General features: G+C 48.5%; 1 protein-coding gene across 2 annotated transcripts in view; it reads left to right on the top strand.

Annotated features, from left to right (window-relative positions):
- Positions 1-1,096: 1,096 nt before the first annotated feature.
- Positions 1,097-23,595, top strand: part of sema6a (sema domain, transmembrane domain (TM), and cytoplasmic domain, (semaphorin) 6A) — an 88,837-nt gene continuing 66,338 nt past the window's right edge. For both annotated transcript variants that reach the window (XM_037483412.2, XM_037483413.2), the window contains exon 1: positions 1,097-1,530. The gene's annotated coding sequence lies outside the window, so the exon portion shown is untranslated. The remainder of the gene's footprint in view (positions 1,531-23,595) is intronic.

Here is a 23,595-nt window from a genome sequence, read left to right on the forward strand (position 1 = left end):
TGAGTGGATTTCGCCATTTTTGGAGCAAATGAAATGGTATCAGATGAAGAAAAGGGGTTGGCAGGCGGGAGCACATTAGTGTACATTACAGAAGAGCAGTATGGTGTTTGGCACTGGGCCTGTGGAGGCAGCAATGTACCGAGCAGTTACAGTAACAAGACAGCAATAGAGCCTGCAGGCCACAACTCAGCAGAGCAATTACACACGTTACACACACACACACACACACCGCTGCTTTTACAGGTGGCCTGCTATTATATCATGATAAGCCCAAAGCCTCACACACACAGCCTTGTTCTTTTGGGGCATATATGAACGATCCAGATGTCTGCGCCATAATTTGATGTGTGTTTGTGCGTCTGAGCGCTTTAGCAAAGTAGTTATGTTTCGGTTTTGCAGTTTCCAATCTGACAAATGGATGTCGATTTTGTCTTGCTATTAAGTCTCAAGAGTGTGTGTTTGTGTGCGTGTGCGCACATGGAGCCGGCCACCCTGACATCAGATTGTAGCCTAAATGTACCACAAATTCAAGGAAATAACTTTTTTGAACTTTGCAGTTGTTTTCGGACTTCACCTGATGGCCCCGTGGATGAAATCTGGGCCAAAGGAAGAAAAGGCCCGTTTGATATATATAACGGAAACGCACGCGTTTCTTTGTGTGTGCACACGTGCGTCAGCCCGGGACCAGGACAGACCACCAGGGAAGAAAAGAACCTTCCAGAGACCAGAGACAAGGGAGGCTTTGAACCTGATCACATTCCGATTCCCGACGGATGCGCACCAGAAAAAAAAGCAACAACTGCATCTTTATTGTTTCTTTCGAAATCAGCGTTGACAGCTCGCATGTGGCACGGAGCCAGCAGACCAGCACGCACGACTGCAACACGCCAGTTAATCTCATTTTAATTTCCAACAAACCTTGACAATACAATACTTTTTTCTTTTTTTTTTAATCCCGCGTCTCAAATGCCGGGATTTATCCTTCTCCGACGCGCATTCTCGTGAAATGCCGCCGCGTTAAAATAGAAATACAGTTGTCCATAACTGGTACCCATTGACACAATACCTCCCGTTCCAAGCTCCTCCCTGTGTGTGTGTGTGTGTGTGTGTGTGTGTGTGTGTAGCGGGTGGGTGACAGCTGGGATCGCTGCGCTCCGCTCCAGTCTGTGGTAAGAAGCTTCATCTCCAAATAGGATGAGCGTCGGCTTTTGTGGAAAGGACCGAATTCAGATCCGTAGCTAGTTCTGGGACCCCTCCCGGTTTATTCAGTCCACCAAAGGGTACTTTTAAAAAACCCGTTTCTCCCCCCATTCTTCCTTCCAGCGTGGATTTCCGATGGATATTCCGATTTGAAGAGGTGCGATTCGAGCGCGGCATGTAACAAAAAGAAGCGCATGAGAAAAAGTAGCGCTCGTGTTGTTATTCCGAAACGAGACTCGCCTGAACTGCCTTTGAGAGCCCTGCCTCATGGATTACTAACGGACCGAGCTGTGAAACAACTCCGGGGCCATATCCATTCATGAGCTGAAGGTAAGGGTCCCTGTGTTTATTTCAAAACTTTAGGTGCGCTTGATAGCCTGCGCCAGTCTTCCTCGCAGCCCCCCCCCCCCCCCCCCCCCCCTGGCGGCTCGTCGTCTGGGCAGCCGGGCTGCCGCGAGACAAGTGCGCCCAGCTCACTACTTTATTAACTTAGGGTGATTTCCCGTGGTTATTATACTGCACTGTTAGAACAATATTAAGTGACTGTTTCCCTGTGCGCATGCGACCCGCAGTGCTTAAAGAGAAGCGCGGCTCGTGTAAACAGCCCGCGATTTGGTGCGTAATCCCTCTTATGCTGTTTACTGGTTTAATGGTTAAACAGAGAAGTGTCAGTCCCACAGGACCTATTGTGGATGTGCTCGAGTCCAAATACAAGCAAAAGCAATCAGTCAGTATTATTCCGGGTATAAAGCGGGTACATGTACGGCAATATGAGAAATGTGCTCGTGTGAACTTGCGGGACTCGGTGCTTCAACACCCCTCAACACCGTAGACTGTAATGGTTCAATAAAGCATAAAGCCACCAAACTAATAGTTGAAGACGGAAAAATATAAATGAAGAATGTCAGTATTTCGGGATTTTCATTAGCTATTTATCATTGGAAATTTCGAGTGAGAACAGCAATTGACGCGTAGAGCAATGATGCAGCCGGTGATTGCACTTTTCTTTCTGTTTTTGTGGCCTCCAATTCCCAAAAATAATCACAGTCGCAGATATTTGAGGTGAATTAATTGTTTAATCTGTTCTGGACTGTGATACTTTATCTGATTTTTTTTCTTCCAACACACATACGCATAGACACACACGCACACCCTCGTGTCTTGGGTGTTGTTCCGAGGCGGAGTGGCCACTACTACTCTAGTGCTAAAAGAGCAATTGGATGTTTGGAAGTCCGAACTGCAGCCAAACTGCAGCATTCTTTAGAAGTGGATTTGCCATTAAATGAAGTGCTGCTTCATTTTTTTTTTTTTTACAAGCTGGGAGGAGAGATAGAGGCCTCACAAACCACCTCCTGTAGCCTCACAGCCAACACCCATGTCACTGCGAGTGGTCTCTCCTCTCCTCTCCTCTCCTCTCCTCTCCCCTCATAGCATGAAAGAACCTCCCCACTGGTGATAAAAGGGATTCAGCAACTGTACATGGGTTGTAGATTATTAAGTGTGCAAGGGTTATGATATAAATGGGAGTATTGAACGGCTTCTCTTGGCAGCTGAACACACAGTGCTGGTATCAGCCTTTAAAAATATAAATAATAATAAATAAGTAAAAAAGATTTGGAGAAGCTCTGAGAGGAATGGCTGATCTCTGCTTTTTATTCACATCACTGGGAATATTGGTGCTCCTGCATGTTGCATTTTTTTTTTATGACCTCACATATATATATTTTTGCAGTCAGCATAGCTGCATGCTGGCAACTTAAAACATGAAATAGTAGAATGTTTGAACATTTTATCTCGTCCTACAACATTAGCCTCCAGGCATTCAAATGTCCTGCAGGCACATTTTTTTTTTAAGATGTTGCACTGGCTGCAAATCCTACCAAGGTGTTTTACAAGAGGCTCCGGAGCCCCAAACCCAAGTGCTAATCCTGCTATTAACTCACTATATACGTGGCCGCGTTGCGGTGCTGATACATGCATTACATAGCGCGATTACCTTTGTCACAGCAGCCCGTCTGCTCTGCTCCTGGAGAGGCAGAATAGATCAGAGCCACCACTGTTGTTGCTTGTATTTGGAGCAATGCTCCGTGGAGCATTTGATCCGCCGATCCCCTAACAATAGCGATGGGGTTGGCATAGTGTGTGACTGATGTGGATTTGTCACCCCGTATGTGTTTGTGTGTGTGTGTGTGTGAGAGAGAGAGAGGGGGGGGGGGGGGCAGTTTGCCAGCTGAGGACAGATCCAGCAGGAGTACAGTAGGTTTGAATAATTGATAAATGAATTGGCGCTCTATTATAAACAACGAGAGCGGTCAGCTGCTGTTAACCACAGGTCTTCACTCAGACTGTGTCATTATCCTGCATTCAATAATGCGTATTTATGCATATTTTATAACAAAAAGCCATGTTTTATGGATGCACATCCTTGGTGTGTTTTTCAAGTTCGTTTTCTATAGCAACGATTACAACGCAAGAAAGCATCACACCCCCTCACACTCATCTAGATGTGATTTATGGACCCTTAACCCATTTTCCCTGATTCCTCACATCTTTTCTAAATTGCAGCCGCACCAATTGCAGAGCCTCACTGCTTAAATGACAAACGTGCTCTAGTCGTGGAACGATAAAGTACATTTTCAAAAGACATTCATGGGCGTGCGTATGTGTTTTAGCACATTTAGCTGTTGGTGGGTCACCGTAAACACAGACGCATTCTAACGGAGCCGTCCATCACAAATGTTATGTGACGCCGTTGCGGATTTTAGCTCTCTCTTTTTTCAGATTCAGTAGGAGTCAGTTGTGATTCAGGAGGTTCAAAAAAAGAAACAGTGGAGATAATCCAACGTGCTGTAACAAATTATGCAACCCCCTCTCCATTTAACCTAACCTTTTGCTGCGCCCCCCCTCTCCCTCTCCCTCTCGGTCTCGGTCATGATTTTCTCCACCGACCATCTGAAGCCGACCTCATTAGTCGATAAATGCCTTTTGTTTTATGTAAGAAAACTACCGTAATGAAGCCATACAGGCCGACGGGACATGACGAACCTGTGCCTATAGGTTCATGTCTGCTTTGTGTATGCAGGCGAGCCATCCTCTCCTAGGTGAGGTTGGAACACATCGCCCCTGTTTAAAGGTGGTGATAAATGCAATTCAGGGTGCTTTAGAGATCTAATATATCTCTGCGCCTGGTTCGGTCGAGGGTGCTCCATTCATTCACAGCATGGCTCATTGAAAACGTAATCACTCGCTGATCAGCCGTTGGATGTGACACACACACACACACACACACACACACACACACACACACAGCGAGTTTTCCTGGGTGTTCTAACTGCCACCCGCCCACGCACGCACTTGGCCTTAACCCCTTCCGGCTCCCAATAAATGACTCCACAGTGCATCGCTTTGGATTAACGGTCCATGTGTTAAACAGTCCTGATACTCGTTACATTAGCATAATTGATTGAGTGCGTTGTCTACGCCGAGGAAGCCGGAGGCCATAAACCAGGCGAAAAGGCTTATTTTTGGGGGCCCTGGCGCTGTTAGTCAGCGGTTGAATTGGCAGGAGTGTCTGTTGGTGTTTTTTTTGGCACGTCTTTGTTGTTAGAAATGAAGTGAATCAGAACGTGATAGGCCGGCTCGAAGACGATCGCCGGGGATCGGCCCACTTGCCAAAAGCAACAACAAGCAACATTCAAAATCCCCTCGTAGCATCAGGTTCCTCCTCACGGAATTTGATTTACATTTTAAATACTCAGTACATGCGTCCGTATCACGCAGTAATACCTTTGTCACAGCTGCAGTGGCCTGTCATTACTCAAATGGGTTGCAGAGGAAAAGCATTTGCGGGGGATAATCCGAAAGCGGCAGGACTTTGTGTGCGATTGCCCGAGAGATGGATGAATGGCCCGGCCTTGAAAAGAACCAAGAGTCTAATGCCATACGGATCAGATGATGTCAATCGCGGGCGCGCGGGCATTAAAAGTATTACGTCCCGGCTGCTGTCCTGCTGTCAAGCTTTCACGGGAGACGGCGGGCCAGCTGCGAGTCACGAAGAGAGGGGGGGCGGTGCGTTCAGGCTGCGTCCGTCCGTCCGCCCGCCCGTCTATTGCTGTGATTGGTTCGCTTGTTGGATGTGAGATGAGCTCTCCTGCTTATTCTCTTGCTCTTTTACCTTGTGCCTTTTCCGCCCCCCTTTTTCTGCATATGTATATATATATATATATATGTAACTGTACCACAAAGCAGGGAGGGTGGCTAATGCCGGCGGCAGTGGAGGTGGGGGCTCTTTGAATGTGTGCACTCTCCCCGCGACCACGCGTGCGTTGTTCAAGTGCATCTGTCCCTCCTCCCCGGGCCCCTGCGATTGGCACCGCATCTCTCATCTATTAATCATAGAGAGCGCTTGCTCTCTCATTCCGTTGCCATAGTTTCAGGACCTGAGACGGTGTTGGGGTGCCTGGCTGCCTGGAGAGCAGAGAAGTGAGAGGAAGAAGAGGAGGAGGAGGAGGAGGAGGAGGAGAATAGGGAAGGAAAAGAGGTGTGACTTTGGAGGAGAGAAGGAAATCGTACAAACAGAGCAGCGAGGGAAAGGCAGAACCATTGAAACGGAGCAGAGGAGGGAAGAGGGGATGGAAAGAGCAACGCAGCGAGCAGGCCCTCACGCCGCGCTTAAAGAACCAAAATGGATTCCATTTTTATCCCAGCAGCAAACCCTCCATCTGCGTCCGTGCTCCCCGTCTCTTCCTTAGCGCAACACGCGTGGAGATGAGGTCCCATTCAGTCGCCCTTTTCCTTCCCGGAAGAGAGAAGAAGCACGTTTTCTCAGTGGGCATCATCAGCTGGTGGGGGGGGGGGGGGGGGGGGGGTGGCGGTGCATCTTCTTTTTTCTCTCTGCTTTACAATGGGAAAGCCCTCCACTGAGCCGAGATGGAAGATGGGCCTGGGCCTCCTGTTTCATGCTCAGTTGGTGACGCGTTGATGGTAAATTGCGCTGAATTCATGTGTTATTCAATAATGCATTCATGTAGAAATGAACCACTGGGGACATTTTCAAGTCATGGAATACCTTTTTCCATCAAGCATCTCCGTCTCTCCGCGTTCATCGACCAGTCTTCTCCTCCCTGACCTGTTACCTTCCCTCTCTCTCTCTCCACATTTAGACCCCCCCTCTCTCTCTCCCTCTGTGTGTGCAGAGGGGAATACTGAACACACGCTGCTACTCTCAGAGAAGGCGCTTGTTGTTTTGGCTGTAGGCTTTGTGCCTCCCATATGACCTCATAATCTCATTTGGGGCTCTTAATGGCTAACCATGCACTAATGCAGTGGTTTCTACTATCGCCTTGTCTCATCACATCGCACCCTGCTCGTGAGCATTACCGACGGGGAGCTTTCGGGAGGAGCAGGCGACCGGCAGCGCCGCGATCAGGGGGATTCTCAGGGGCACGCAGACTGCTCTCCCTGCAACGCGTGTGCACACGGTTACACATAAACTCGCTCATGCACACAACAAAAGGACGCGCGTGTAAGTGCAGGCAGATTCCCTGCGCCGGGGAAGTTTCTTTCATGTCAGAGGAATAAAGGGAGCTTGTCATTGTATGACTGGCGCACAGCGAGTGCCAATGGGCAGAAACCCAAGAGTACCTGATTGTAGAGCACACTGTGTAATTCTGCCTTCACCCTGTACGGACGTTCTCGCGGGTGAACTACCATTAGGAGACAGAGGACAAAGGAGGGAAGTGATAGGGTGCGTCTGCTCCTTTCTTTTCTTTCGTGCCGTTGGCACCGGGGTGGGGGGGGGCGTGCTTTGGTGTCTTTGAAGTGATGGACTTCAAGTGACATCATAGGGGTCGCATTCCCAGGTGGTGCAGGTGAATATGAATCCAGGTGGGGGGGGGGGGGGGGGGGATGAGGAAACGGTGTGTGAGTGTGTGTGCAAATCTGGCTGGTTAATGCTCCTGAGTATGTGGGGAAGCAGGCGTTCATGGCTGTGCGTGTGTGTGCGTGCGTGCGTGTGTGTGTGTGTGTGCATCAGTCTTCAAAGCAGAGGAAAAGCCAGTGTGTGTAAGGTGATCTGTATGCTCATGGCAGACAGCACTCATTCTCTCCCAGAAGCTATAAGCTTCACTGAATGCCGAAACAAGCAGCTTCTTCTTCTTCTTCTTCTATGTCTCCTTCCATCCACAGACCCACTCCTGGTTTGCACGCGCATAGGCCAAACACACAGCCGTACAGATTTAGTCTTATTATCCATGTTTCTGGATTTGCTTCACGCCGACGGAAAATACATTCTGTCCGCACGATTGGTCGGCGGGGAACTCGCGATGCAAACATTTATCAGGCCGACTAAAGCTGCCAGGGATGAGCTCAGCTCAAACCAGCATCAACGGATATCCCGGACAGCAGGTAATTTGTAACAAGCATCCCCAGCTCATCTGACACGCTGATGATGATGATTGATTGGATGTAATAGGCCCTGGGTGAATATTAATTATTTCCAGGTGACTGGTAAATCTTCAAAATGACCTGACACACAAACACGAGACATAATTAAGGACAGACTTTCACATTCAGCCGCTGGGACACAGTCAAAACAACCCAGGTATGGCTTATCTGCTGTTAATATCTGAAACCATACACAGACGGCGTTATTTTAGTTTACAGTGGAAGTGGTCCTTACAGCAAATACAAAAAAAATACAGTCTTCTCCTCAGGGTTGGTCTCAAACCTTGTTAGGAAATTAGTCCTCTCCTGGTCACAGTGGCTGGCAGACTACAAGTAATTCCCCCGAGGGTCCTCTATTTCAGAATCCAATCAGCCAGGACTCGGAACAATATTACCTCTGTGTGTGTGTGTGTGTACATTTATTACATAGCTAATGAACAAATTGAAGCCATGTGGCATGGCCTGGTGGCTGGTGAAAAAAAAAGAAGAAAAAAAAGAAATGCACTCAGGCTCACACACCACAAACACACATTCTCTCATTCTCAGACACACACACACACACACACACACACTCTCCCAAGTCACTGTAGCCCTTTCCCTCTTTTCACCACAAGACACACACACACACACACACACATGGCTAACCACAAGGCCCCCAGTGTTCCTGGCCTGTCTGTCCATCAGCTCATGCGGAGCGCTGGGCTGGGAGTACTTATCATCACTCTGCTGAGTGGCGGCCTCACAATGGCCTACTCACATCACACACACACACACACACGGTCCACACAGGCTGACTGCTGGTTATAGACGGGTCCACTGGACTGATTAGATATATGGTGTGACAGGAGACTGAGCCGTCACTGGGAGGAAAGTAGGTGGAGACGAAGGTGGACGATGAAGACTAGAGGAGGGTAATCGTTCATGTTAAAGGGACAGCACATCTTATCACTAGCAGTTGGTTAGCGTAGCATTGCGCAGCTGACACAAGTTAGCCTGGCTCTATAAGTGTTTAATTTGAAACAAAACCCAGAAATCATATAAAACGGCATCCTGTGGTTTTATGGGCTTTTTGTTTTTCTGCTGTTAAGACTGACTGCTTGAAGTAGGGCTTTCAGGAAGTTGCCTTTGTCCTTTACGGAACACCTTGTAAAAACCTCAAGGTGTCATTTTCACACCTCGGTTTTTGTTTCAAAGAAACAAGTGAGCTTTTGGAGGTGTTAGCCAGATTTTGCACAGAGCCAGACTAACCGTGTCCCGTGTTTTCAGTCCTTCTGCTAAGCTAATCGCCTGCTGGCTCGAGTTTCGTATCTACCGCACACACTTTAGTCCCGGTGTCACGGAGGGCTGAAATAAATATATCTATAAAACTCTGTCCTGCGACGAGCCACAGGCAGCAAAAGGCGGGGCTTGGGAGATAAAGACTCCTAAAGTTACCGGAGAGCATTCCATAAACTATGTTTTGATGGATTTTAGGGGATCTCTTTATTTGCTAAAAGATGAAAAGACCCTATCCCGATGAAAACGGCACTACATGTGCACCTGCATGAATGTGTGAATGTGCTACGCCAAACGGTCCTGGTTTGGAAATACGGTCCACCTTGACCACACAGACTTCAAAGAGGTATTGATCTTCCCATTGACTGTATTGACCCAAAATGTAGGACCATTTCTTTCATCACTTTTTTGTTGTGAAGGAATAATACGGCAGGGAGCTCTTTGAGGCACGCAGAGCACAAGGAACTAAACGTCTCCTTCCCAAAACTTAATTCACACCAAAATAAATCATATTTATCCTTGCCCCCTTTACTCCGGAGAAAATCGGACAGGTAATCAGGCAAACGCGTTGACAGGCGGACAGACAAGCTGTGAAGCAGCAAAAGAGAAGTAGTGCCTGGCATGGTAATGTATTCATTCATCCCCCCCGCCCTGATAATGTTCACAGCATGCCTGTCTTGATGCATTCATCACAGTCTCACAGGGGCCTTTTTTCTAATGTGTGTGTTATTTGTTTAAAAAAAAAGAAAAATAGCCTCTGTGCTTTTCTAAACCAGGTTTTGATTCGTGCCTTTGCTGGATTATTCAAGAGGTGATTGCTCCTGGGTTCGTGAACGTGTTTGAGGCCATGTGCATGTTTTGGTGTCTCATTTCCGTTCGTCTGACTGAGAATTGTGGGCTGAGGCCCGTTCGGGTCTCCTGAGGACTTTGATTGGCCAGCGCAGCAGCTGCACACACCGAAGCGGCCCGTCTTTTGATCCGCTCCCGTCCTCAATTACCCCAGGGCCGACTCACCGGTCCGACTGACAAGTCCTCGGTGTTCGTTTCTTGTGGGATCTGTTTCATTTCATCTAAATAACAAACAAATCCTCCGTTTATCGATTGCGGTATCACACAGGGTTTGATCCCGGGATTATTTAATTGGCTTTTGGAGTCAGGAGTGAGGAGGCATGGCTAAGCGCCAGGCTCCTCTGAAGACAGTTTGATGAGTCAAAATTGGTTAGACACCATCAAAGAGAATTATTATCTGGTTTTGGAAGATTTGTTATGAGATTGTGTGTGTGTGTGTGTGTTTGAATCCTGTTTGCATAGAGGCTTTAAACTAACGCTGTCTAGTAGGAACCGGTAGGAAAAACAATGACATTCAATGAATTAGTCCCATCCTCTTCGGTTCCTGTCCTCCTTCTCCCTATCGTTTTACCTCTTTCGGTGTCCTTGCGTCGGGGCACAGCTAACGCTGGGTGCACGAGCTCCACTAATGCTTGGTAGTCTAGTAATGCTAGCTTGGTAACCAGATAGGAAAAAATGGGCCATCCGACCCTAAGGCCTGCTATGTGTTAATCATTTACATGGCGCAGCTTCGTCTACCTATCAAGGAATGGCTTTTTTTTTTTTTTACAATTTTGACAAACGGATGTAATTTGTGTCTGTATGAAAACGTTGCAGTGCCCTCAACCGGGCCTCCAGTTGCTTTGAAACCTTTATTTAAGGCTCAATTGGGCCGCAGTGCAAATGAGAAAACCCCAATCCATAAGCGTTATTTTTCACCATTCCTCCCCAATAACTCGGTCGTTCGAGAGAGTCGTGTCGTAGCCTCATTTTCACAGCGCCACTACCCACCTGGTCTCGAGTTTACACTGCAATGTTACAGTAGGTTACATCACCTCACCTCACTTTGACAACAAAGAAATCAGACAGCAAGTAGAGGAGGTGGGAGTCTACGCAGGTGCAGCTCTGACCTAGATAAGACTGGGGGTTTGCGTCGATGCTGCGGCTTAGGCCCGCTGTGGGTACATGACTTCCCCTCGCGTGGTGCATTCGTGTCTTCGTTTTGGTCTCGTGATCCGGTGGTCAACTAAATTTCCCCCCAGAACAAATAGCCTCCCTCGCAGCCAGCTGATAAGATGGGACATGGCGCCAGGGCAGTGTGGTAGTGGAGCATTTGGATCACACATTAACAGGTGAAGGACTCTAGTGTTTGTTTGCAAGTGTGTGCGTGCGATTTTTTTTGTGTTAGTCACGGTGTCTAACTCTGGTTGACCCAGACTTTTGTAAATAATTGCCCCCAGATAGCACATGCCAAGATATTTGCAGTCATTACAATGCGGTTTGGAATGAGAAGGCAATTACAAATAATCAAATCACTTGTTTAAATGGCCGATGACACAGACGGACACAGGTCTGCACAGCTCTTGTGCGCATACCCGCATGCTCTCAAACGCAGCATGAACATAAACACTTGAGCTCCATAAAGCAGGACCTACAGCCAATAAAACAGTGACAGCTGAGCAATTAGATGACAACTTTGAAATACGTCCTGGGGTAGAATTTAGTACCTATCCGCGATTCCTTCTTTTTTTTATGTTGACCGTGGTTTTATGTGCTTTTGGTAGCACAATTCGACCACAACGATATATGATATATGTGGTGCCCCTTAGTCGAGACGGAATGAGAAGAGCTATTTAATTCCCTTTAGCGTTTGAATTATTATTGGTATTAGAATTTTCGCACAATTCCCCATGCCCCTTTTTCATATTTCAATAGTTCATATCCCATCCTGAGCCGTGAGATGAGCTGATTGTTGAGTAGAGGAAACTGTGGGCTTCCAGCTATTTTCATTCCCAATCTACACAGCGTCGCCTCAGTCCTGTTCACGGTGATTGTCTGCATGCGAGCGGCCTACGTGGCCCCCGATTACCTCACGGAGGCAGTGCTCACTCTTACCTCCAGCGCTCGCATAATAAGGCGTGACTGTCTGTTTCAGCGCTCACGTTGCCCGCCCCCCCCCCGGAGGCGGTCAGATAGTGGATCCTTCATCACGGTGATTTCCATGCTTGTAACACTGGGCTAATTGCTACAGTAAATACTGTCTGGGTTGTGACTACAGCGGCAAGTGAATGGAAGGAGTGAGCACAGGGGAGACGCATTTCATTAATCGATTGTTACTTGCGATCCCCTGTATGAGTGAGTCGGACACTGGGAAAAACGGAGGGTAACGGAGTGGATTTTTAACTTGGCCTGATCAGTTGTCAACCAAGCTGTCCTGTGCCCAACCTTCAGCGGGATGTGGTAGATGTTTTGGGACAACAAATAAAGTCTCCCGTTCCGTTCTGACAGAACAACTCCTCATCCGCTTTTAACAGGCAATTCTTTGTGCCCCTGTATTGAGATTAAATAAAGATTGTGGTTGGGGGAGGTATTGATTTTGATGGCCAGAATGGTGGCCGATTCTCAGGAGCTTATTATATCCATTAGCAATGGTCATTCATTCCCCAGGACGCATTGGGTTACATCTAAGGAGGGTATAGGGGCTGATGGCGGTATTGTAATCAATAGGAGCATTAAGACCGGTCCCGCTGCCCCTCCGGTTCCGTCATCGTACGGTGTGGCTGTAAGATTGCATTAACAACGAAAACACGGCGGGAAAAGGTTAGTCATGGGTAACAGCTTGCTGATTGCACTCGATCCGCCATATGCCCTGAGTAAACAAAGCTAAAAGGAGAAGTTATTTGAATGAAGAGGGCGGGGGGGGGGGGAAGGGGGGGGAATCCGGCAAGAAGCGAGGAGGCTTTAGTTACCCTTTTAACTGATAGCCATCTCTCAAATAGACACAGAGAGGAGCGCACCTGTATTGCAGGCATTTGTGTGCGAGAGGACAAACAGTGTGTATTATTACCTGGCGGATGATGGAACTTTATCCCCCTCTAACGGGGGGGGGGGGGGGGTTTGATCAACAAGTAGGTTTCAAAGATAACCGGCTTTGGAGGGGCTTTTTTTCACGGCATTGTGACGGAGAGCAGGGAATTCTGGACGATGGGCCCTCACGCATAACATCCAGAGGTACACATCCGCTCAGGGCCGCAGGCATGCGCACACAAGCAATCACATGTCATAGACACAGCCTCTCAATGTCACACACATATGCATCCAGAGCTACACGGCGGGGCGCATATCGCCTCCGGGGCAAAGAGCGCGTCCCTCTGTTGTATCTACTATCAGGGCTTTGGGCTGGGCTCTGTGTATCCGGTGTCGGTGGGTCGGACATGTGCCGGGAGTCGGGTGACTGTGCGGTCAGGTGAAGATCTGATTCCGTGAGAAGCCGGATTCTCTGACTCGGGCCCTCTTTGTGTTTCTGGCGTCAGATGCCTGCCGGAGAACACAATTAAATGATGAAAGTATCAGGTCAGCCAGGTGTACAGACCATTGCCAAATACTGGGAAATATTTTGATGTATTTTGATTCAATAAATTGTTCAAAGAGACGTGGTTCTACCATTTTAATTTATAAGTGGATATGTTCATATGTGACAATGAACTGGGTTTTGGACTGTTTGACTGATAAACCAAGCAATTTAGATGAGTGCAAAATTATAGTGGCTTTTTTTCAGTGGACAAAATGAAGAATAGGCCATTCAAATAATGATTAATGGATAATGCAATATTTGCAGCCACGCTGCGGACGCAGTACCGAATGCGCATTATGCAATCCTATCATTATTTCATCTAAAATAACATTTTCTCTACATAGATCACCCACTTGCAACCAGGAGCACTGCATCAAGGTATGACACAGTAACATAAACACGTTGCCACACCATCTGTTGTTTGTAATTTTCTTTCATTAACAATACGTTCAGGAATTTGAACACCAGAGTGTAGGGCTAAACCAAGAACACTGTGTCACGGTTTCCAACCGTGTGCATTTATCTTTAATTACTCATGTTGGCAGGGTGGCGAATGTACGGTCTCTCCCTCGCCGTGTCGACGCAGAGGTGATTGCAGGCTGCGTGTCCTGTGTGGAACCCTGCTGTAGATGGGATGGGTTTTTTTTATGCTCAAAAAAGGAGAAGAACAGACTCCTTTGCACGCTAAAGCGGCTGTTTCTGCACCGCATCGCGGGCCGAAGGTTGTAAGCCACGGCGGTCGATCACAAAGAGCCATTCAACGACAACTCCTTCCCTAAACAGATCAAATGTATAGATTAACGCAAACAAACACATGATATCCCCCCCCCCCCCCCCCCCCCCCCCCCCACACTGTATCTGTTTCAGTCGTTTCTGCCGTTTAGGGGAAAAAGATGCAGACGAAAGTATGAGGTGGAAGGAAGAGCGGATCAAACCCAGCACAGGCGTGCCCTCCACAGGAAATATTACTCTGATTTACAGATTGCCCTTGCGCATCATTTAGTGACATCCTTTGGAAAAAAAATGTCTTTCTTTCTTTAATTAATATACACCTGTTGTCTGAAAACGTTCCAGAGAAAAGGTGCGACTTCTACCGCGTCTTCAGAAATACTATATATAACGAATGATTGACACCAAACTGCGGGGCAGTGATCAGCAATAGTGACAAAACGAGCGTTCATCTGCTTCGTCCTTTCCTAAAGATTTCAGTCGTTGACGGACAAAGAGTTTCCGCGAGAAGGCGGATGCGGAGCAATGGATCTGCCTCTGGTGGAGTCGGGCCTCTCAGGAGCACAGTGTGGTGCCCCCCCCCCCCCCGTAGATGAAAGTGCATGCGTGCAAATTTGTGTGCTCTCGTCTGAAGTTCTTGTTTCAGTGTATTTTCTCTGTGCTTATGCCTGCACCCCGCCGTGAACTCTGGTGTACTTAGGTGTAGACCCCCCTATGAAGTCTATATTGCAGCGTTGGGAAAGCGGAGCCAGGCGGACGGGGGGTGGGGGGGGCGGCGGAGGCCAAACAGGGCAGGCAACCTGCACACAGACCCTTCTTTATGCCCCGTTAATAACACAGCTCCACGGACCACGGCCCCACAGAGGCCACAGAAGGTCCGTCAAGGTAGTCCATTGTGCGGTAGGGAAGTGAGTTGTTCATATGGTAATAGCCTCTGCAGCAGGTTCCTTCAAAGCCCGTTTGTTTTAGGGAAAGTTGTGGTCCCTCAAGGAGGGGGGGGGGGACTGGATGGAATGTGACAGGGTGTACTGCTGTTTAGTTACTGTAGCCTAATTGACCCCAAGCAAGGCGAGCAAAGACGGGTGAAGTAGGGGGAGGAGGGTCAATGCAAGACAACGGTTGGGGAAGGAACAAGCTGAGATGGGAGGGGGGGGGGAGGCTTCATTATGAGGCAGCTCTCCGCTGGAACCAGTTTATCTGCTCAGTCGTCAGGAAAGAGTCTTATTGGTGAGGGCACAGATGGATTCCTCAGAAGTGCCCTCTGCTAATGAGCCAACATGTCCAGAACCATCAGCTTTCTAATTAGTTGCTTTTGTTTTTATTTATGGTTCCATTTATGCGTTTTCCTATTTATTGCATGCTGATCGGCGGGTTTCTATTTTCTGGGTCAGAGAAACGCTGAGTCTCGTCTTTTCTCATCAAGCTTCACTACAGACACAAAGAACCCGCGGCTCAGCGGTGGGAAGCGTCTTTAAAAGCTCTGTGATTCTATTTAATCACGTGGATGTGATCCACTGTCATTCTGTTGATCATTGTGGACTCAAAATCTCAAAGTTGTTGCATCCAGTGATATCGTTAAGGTTTAATCTTATGTCAATGTACACTAATGTCTCAGCTGCGCCAGCCACTTTGTAAGAGGAGGCTTCGATTATACCGTATTTGTCTAAGCTTTCATGTCTGAAGCTGTTTCTCTTCCAAAAGATCACAAAGTATTAAGAGGAGACCAAAAAGGATATTGGATATAAATTCACTGATTATGGGTATTGAGACAAATCTGTCAGGAAATACCATTATTTTATAAATAATAATAATAATTGTATCTTTAAGTCAAGTCTAATGTTGGCTTTCACATGGAAGAATGACCCCAGTCTCCTCCCTACAGCTTGGTAATTAAACACCGATATGGATTGGTACTCAGTATCTGCCCGGATTCTTCACGTTTGATACAGACGACTGTTGGCTACACACACACACACACACACACACACACACTTCCTTAACCTGTCGTTAGATGAAGTGGGAAAGATGAAAGGGGAAAGGTAGCAGATTTTCATTTGCCTCTGTCCCTTCATGTACATGCAGATAAGCGGTGCCCGACTTCAACTGCATGCCGCCGGTCTCAGAGCTCACATTTGATTGGGTCCCTTTCTCTTCTTTCAAACAGAGAAGCCAAAGACGCTCCTACTTCCAAAGTGTTTAAAACAACAGTTTGAAAAAAAAAACTATCAAGGCTGCGGACAAAGACGGAACAAATCCAATTTTTCTTTTTATCTCCTCCTCACGAAATCTCTCTCTTGTCGCCACTCGACCCGGAGGTCACAAGCTAATCACCAATGTACAGACCTCTGCAAACCTTGGTCGGCCTTCCCATTATTTGGGTTAAAGTGGAGCTATTTCGAGGCTCGCTGCTGCACTTCCTATGCCTCTCAGTGGGAACAAGAAGTCATTGATCTATTGCCTCAAAGTGAGAACCCACAAAGCATTGCTACCCGGCAGCTTTTCACCTTCACACGGCGTACCAGCTATTGTGTGGAGAAACAAAATGTCAGTGTGACAGAAGAATGTGTAGAACATGCTCCAAGTTGCACGCTTAGCACCGACGGGACAACACCCCAACCCCTTGTTAGAGACATTTGCGCTTAGTGCCTGCTGCACGCTGTGAATCGTACCTCATGAATTATAGACTCTGGGACCTTTGCCCCACGCAGTGTTTGGGAATAAAAACCTATTCCTCAGGTATGTGATGTGAAACAAAGGCTAAACGCAGCGTGACTCTCCGGGCCGAGCATTAAATAGCCCGGCCCGAGCACTGCTGCTGCTGATGATGATGAACAAAGAGCACATGTGCCTCTGGTTGAGAGCAGACACTTTACTGGTTCAGTTTTACTGTGTCGCTGATGTTCAGCTTTTTTCGAATATAACAACTTCCTGGAGTGGATCATTCAGCTGAAGAGGGACTATGCACATTATCTGTGATGGATAACCCTTTATAGAGCTGGGGAGCTGAAGTGGTTTTATATGAAAGATGGACGGGGAAATGACCCATTACTTTATGCATTTTGTGAGGGATTTTGCCTTGTGGTCAGTTATCCGTCCAAATTACGGCAATATTTAAACAAAATGCCCAAATAAATGCTAACTGTTGTGTGTTTTCATCCATTGCAGTTTATGTGAATATCAAGGAGATGGTGCATTGAGAACCAGCTGCCGGTGCAAACGTCCTATCGCGTGCCATTAAACCACTGCAGAAGATGACTTTCAGCGCATTGCCTGCCTTTTTAACGCACACCAATTGAAAATGTGCACACAAATTCTCTGCAAATGTCAAACCACTGCCTCACAGTGGGACATTTCCTTTGACTTCCCGTTTCCATTTGAGCAGGTATGAGGTCACTTTGAAGGCTCCACCTGACTTGTAGGGACCGTGCTCGGTGACATTGGAGCGAGGAGGGTGACGCAGCGGGAGAAAAAGAACTGCTGCAGAACACTCAGTCCCACAAACATCCCACATCCGTCTTCCCCACTCTGGCTATCTGACTCTTTATGTTCTTCTGTGCCGATGTCCGGTGCCTAGAAGAGGTGAGAGGGGGAAATGGCACGTTACATCCTGCATGTGTTTGTCTGTGTGGGTGCACAGTGAAGGTCAGTGCCAGACTGTCTGCAGGTAGCTTGCACTCTCAATCTCCCTTTTTCAAATAGGCGAGAAGACTTAAAGGGATGTTTGAATGTAGAAAGGAGCTAGTCACTCACGCAGGAATCGAGTGTGAGTCTAGACGTGACAACAGACAGACAAGAATCTGCTTTTTCTGTAAATGATGATATTGATATGGAAATTGGTTTGGCCTTCCCTCTCCCTTAAAAAAAATCCAATCTGACGGCGATACACAGTGGCGGGGGGCTTCGGCGACGCGCTTCTGTAACGACCCATTGAGACGTCTCGTCACTCTGACATGTGTTGTAGTTCAACAGCAATCAGGGGTGTTTTCTGGAGAGCCCCCCCCCCCCCCCCCCCCCCTCCTGTGCCGACTCAGTCACCACTTTAGTTTACATAGCCTCTCCCTCCGGTCTGAGCCTCTGGCTGCGGACTCTCCCGCTATGTCTTTGTTTACTTTCGGTAATGGATTCCAAGTTGCTATTGTTGTTTATGTCATACGGTGATTGATGAGAAAAAGGCACCTTCCCTTCACACACGCCCCCCCCCACCCCCCCCACCCACCCCATCCCGAACTCCCCTTCCCCTTCCAAAGCCACCGTTGCATGCCTTCCGGGATGAACACACAGCGAGAGGAACAAGCTCCATCCCGTTCTCCTGACCAAGTGACTCGCTGGCATCCGGATGCTCGTTCTTTTTTTTTGGTGTGCCTTTAAATCAAGAGGGAAACAAGGTGGAATCTGTGTGTCTATGACAGCGCAGCCTCCAAAAGGGTAGGTGGAGATTATATGCGTGGACGGTTCGGGGGTCCCTCTATTCATCGGCCATGTCGCTCCATGGGGGAGGGCTAATTGGTGGCCCCTGAGAGCCCCCTGTTTTGTAGCCAGCGCTCACAAAAGCCGTTGGGGTGCAGTGGCGTAGAGCGGAGAAGAGCAGGTTTCCCATAGAATAGTTGGCTGGGATGAACTGGAAAGTGAGGTGGGGGGGGGGGGGGGGGGGCACTGGGTTGCAGAGGGGGACAGGACACACTCATTCGCCCACACACACACACACATGCACTCTGTCAATGGGGGATTCTGGTGCCAGTTGCTGGCCTCCTCTTCTACAAATGATCCAAGGCTGACCCACATAGTCAGCCATGTGTGAGGCTTCCCTTTATCCGCAGCCCCGTTGAAACATTGAGTTATGGGTGTTCTCTGGTGCTCCCTGGCTTCTCGGCTGGGACTGCACTGGGGCCCATGTGGGCCGACATTGTCCCCCCCCGACCGAAGGACAATGAAGCGGTTGGCCCGGCGGAGAGAGATGGAGGGAGAGAGAGAGAGAGAGAGAGAGAGAGGGGGGGGGGAGATGGACGGAGTGAAGAATCGAGCGAGGATGGGGAGCGGTCCGAGAGTCACCCGGGTAGCTAAAGTGATGGATTGGGTGAGGTATTGGAAAGTGTTTGGCGGTAAACGAGACTGAGAGAGATTACATCTTGGGGGGGGGTGGGGGGGGGGGGGGAGGAGATAAAAAACTTTGACGAGAGAGGAGAATGGAGACGAAGGAGCGAGGCAGTAAGACAGATGGTGAGACAGAAAGCACCCAAAAGCGCCATGAGAAAGTATTGATCGCAGAGGCTGCCGGGTGTCTTCAGCTGTCCTATCTGGATCCAGAGCGAGGTCGTTAGCGTCTGCGAAGCACGCAGCGACTGACATTAGTGGCTCTTTAACAAACTCTGTATTGATTGGGACTTAGAGGGAGACTCACATGAATACCAGATTACGTCCCGTATGTGTAATTAGCTCCGACGGGGGACGTTTCGCGGGACATTTGAGGCCGGAGAGCCATCAGCACCGGTCACACACATGAAAGAAGTAAAGGCTTACAGTAATTTCATCAGTTTTTTTAACGAGCCTTTTAGCCTATGTGCCCTTGCCAATATTCAATCTAGATTCAGGCGTTTTATACGCATAAAAGCAGCTGATGAAGCTGCCACCGATAGTTTATCTTAAAGTCAGGCAGCTTCGACTGTATCACGGATCATTTAGCTCGTTCTCATTTCCCCCCCCCCCTCGCCGCAAACCGTTTCCCCCCCCCCTCCACCCCTCCCTCTCCATTTGACCATGATTAGAGACTCGCCACCGGCTCTCAAAAGGAGCAATGTAATTGACAAATGACTTGAGCTAATCAAGTGATTTTGGTGGTGATTTACAAAGGAAAGAGCGTTGCGTCACATGAAGGCGCGGCAGCTCAAGCCCACACGTGCACATTTACAGATGTGACACGGCTCTTGACGCAACAACTGCACACACACTTTTCTACACACAAACCTAATAAGATGTTTACCCAAAGGCAACTCAATTTGTCCGTCAGATCTCTGTTTCTCCCCCCCCCCCCCCCCACCCCATCCAGCTATTTGTTTTGACGATTTTTGCAGAGCTGCTTGTCCTGCTTGATGAAAGATGGCGCCGAGTGAACTGATGAAAGCCCGCCATGGTTACAACAACGATCATACAGCCGGCTGACGCCAGTCAGGTGGCATGTTTTTTTTTCTTCCCGATACAGCGGCGGGATCAAACACTCGTTCATGTTGGACAGAAGATACTTGAGCGTGGAAGTGTTGGGTGGCGTCTTCAGAAAGGGGGGGTCCTGTATCAAAGGCTGCGTCGCTGTTAATTGTTTGCAGCGTAAAAACAACGTATGGCTAAGTGTTGAATTACACACTTTTGTGTCAATCACCTTGTTCAATTAAAGTTCTATTTTTGGCTCACGTTGCCACTTTAAATAGCTGTTTTTATGCACAGAGGATTACACGGTACACATCTTTCCGAGAGGCTTTGTCGCTGATGGAGCAATCCTCAAATGCATCTTCCAGTGCACACCACACCAAACCAGTAGCATGTCATCAAAAAGCTCAGACGCTGCGTGTTTGCAGAACACCCGCCTCTGGAACCCATTTTCGTGAGTGTGTGTGAGTGTGTGTGTGTGTTTGAGAGAGGGGGGAGAAACCACATGAAAGGTCTGCCCCTCGCCTTCAACCCATACCCCCCCATCCCTCCATCCTTTTTTTTTTCTTCTTTTTTTCCATCCCTTCCTCCTTCCCCTGTGCTGCTGTTGGACGATTAGACTAACTTTACTGCGTCTTATAATCAGAGATGTCAACCGCGAATGAAAATGCCCTGCCAAATGCGTTTTGATAGCTCCCGAGGAGAGAGGGAGAGAGAGAGAGAGGGAGACATATGCAGGCCATTACGGCTTCTCCCTCAAAGACAGCTGCCGCCTCTGGATCTCAGGACCCCCTGAAAGTCTCCTCCGTAAATGGGAGGTAATTACCATATCAGAGATCAGGACTCTGAGCTCCGACACCACTTTTTCAATTACTCAGAAAGGTTGTTAAGATGCTAATTCAACAAAATGGCTGAAACCCCCGGAGAGGGCGATAGTTTCACACCCAAAGCTGCTTCTCTGGGTTCTTAGCTCATCATATTTTGACAGACAAAGAGAGAGAGGTTGGGGCGGGGCGATGCGGGCTCAATATATAATTCATTCTCTTCGTTAGCGTGACAACGCAACATCTCCTCCGAGCATGAACTCCTTTCAACTGACTATTCTCGTCTCATTCGCCCTTAATTCAGGGGACTTTTTTTTTCTCCATGAAATCGTGCATGCAAAAATGCCAAATATCAAATATTCACAAACCACCAACAAAGATCTGTGTTTTTCCGGGTTTGACACTACAGCCAGTGAGTTATCCCCTAGCATTGGAATCCTCTCATTCAAATTTAATCTGGATGTTTGTTTTGCAGAGCTCTAATATTGAATTTTCCTTAGGTGTTACCTTAAAAGTGGATGAATAATACAACAGCGACTTACGGGGCGGCGCTGCGCATCGCCGGCTGCGGTTTGGCAGAAATCTGGGACTCAGCCTTGTGCGCCGGGCTCAGAGGAAGTTGTTTGTAGTTTATGTGAGGGCAGGAGAGAGATAATGCACCGCGTACACACATTGTCAAACGTCAAATATGTCAAACAACACACATGGGTGAATGCAAAGTGTTTGCATTGGAGGACAGAGGAGGGTGGCTTCTCTTGCTCTGGCTTTTGGACCGAAACCAGCAGACGGAAACAAAACAACAAGAAACAGCAGCGTTGGGAGGAGACGAAGGGGATGAGCCATGAAACCGCTGCTGCCCTTGAATCTTTTCACAGCTTCTAAGAGTTGAGTAGATAGAGATAGAGCTGTGTATGCGTTATATTCGGTGTCCTTCGGCCCTCTGTGGAACACTTCTGGATGTAAGAAAGGAGAGACGCGCAGCCACCGGGTAACCGGTAGAAACACTGTGAGTGTGAAGACGCGTTAGACGAGTCCGGTCTGACCGGCGCTGCCAGGAACGCCGGGGACACTGCGTGGTGTGTGTGTGTGTGTGCATGCCAGGGCCTGGAAGAGAGTAGTCCATTGCTGAGGTCATAGCATGTAGGCTTCTGTACTGAGGCCCACCCGGCCTGGCAGCCACACACACACACACACACACAGATTTAGATTTTAGAGGACCCTGCTGTGTGTGCTATGAATGGCTGTCTGTTAACTTCGCGTTGCCCTCATCCCGATGGCCTCATTGTGACTTGTTTGTATATACAAGGCGAAAAAGAAGAAGAAGAAGAAGCACAATAAAGAGAGAGAATGACATAAAGTTCTTCATGTTTGTTCATGTGCAGCATGTTCATTCAGTGTGTGTGTGTGTGTGGCCCCACTCCCCGGGCATCCCTTGTGTGCTGGAGTGTTTCCTCTCAGTGAACACTTGAGGCGGGACGTCTTCATACACCGAAGGCAGAAGACCCTTACAGTTTGCAGGATATAAGCGCTGAGAGGCGAGTGTAATAATTCCTCAGGACTTCGTATTATGCACACGCACACAGTGGAAAGTACGGCTCCTTGGCGAATTATTGCGGCACGCAGCTTTGTTTACACATTCTTACATATCCAGAAAGAAAAGTAAAGAGAAATGTGAGTGTATTTATTTTTTAACGCCCCCCCCCCCCCCCCCCCCCGCCGCCCCCCCTTCCATCCTTCATGCTGCTTCTTGGAGTTAATGAAAACACTTTAGTTGCGAGGGGGGATTTATTTGCATTTCCACGCCATGCTTTTCCGTGCCATTCTTTGTCTTTCCTTTAGGTAAACATGAGTGTATCCTGTGCGCATTGGCCTCTCTTTTCCTCACGCCGGGCCTCCAGCACCAGCCCCACCCTCCCCGGTGCGGCACCGATCTCATCACTCCGTTGCGCGCGGTTATTCGCGGGGCCTCCTCAACTCACCCTTCCCCATCGGCACACCGTCCTCTACTCCCTCATGTCCTACTTTCTCAAGTAGTAGCCTCCTCCCCTCACCCCTGTTCGCTCCTCCGCGTACCCTCTTTCCAGTCACCCGTTTGTGCTGCCCTCCGTGGTACCGAGCCTTCACTGCCGGGGGCTCGCCGGCCTCGTCCATGATTGGGAGAAAAGGGAAGAGCGACCACGTGACGGAGGGAGGGAGGAAAAGAGTCACTCGGGGGGGGGGAAGAGTGCACTGCGGACACAGACAATTAAATGCACCTCAGTCGGACTTTTCAGAGAGTTTTGGCTGCCCTGCACGGCGAGCCGGCGAAAGACGTCACCTCTGCTTTTAAAATAGTTAATCTCCTCCCGGAGGGACAATGGTGGCTTTAAGTCCCTCTCTCTCCCTCCCTCTACCTCTCTCGCCCCCTCTCTCTTCTAAGTCCCTCCCATGAGCTAAACCCCTCTGAGGCACATTGCTTGGATTAGCTCGTGTTGTTGTTGCATCTCCTCGGCTCCACAGCACCAGCTCTAGATGCAAATGCAGCGGTTTTATAGACTGGGTAAGCAGTGCAATAAGGGGAAGAATAAGATGATTATCTGGAAG

Source organism: Pungitius pungitius, chromosome 5 (assembly GCF_949316345.1).
Source record: "Pungitius pungitius chromosome 5, fPunPun2.1, whole genome shotgun sequence".
NCBI classification, from domain to species: domain Eukaryota; kingdom Metazoa; phylum Chordata; class Actinopteri; order Perciformes; family Gasterosteidae; genus Pungitius; species Pungitius pungitius.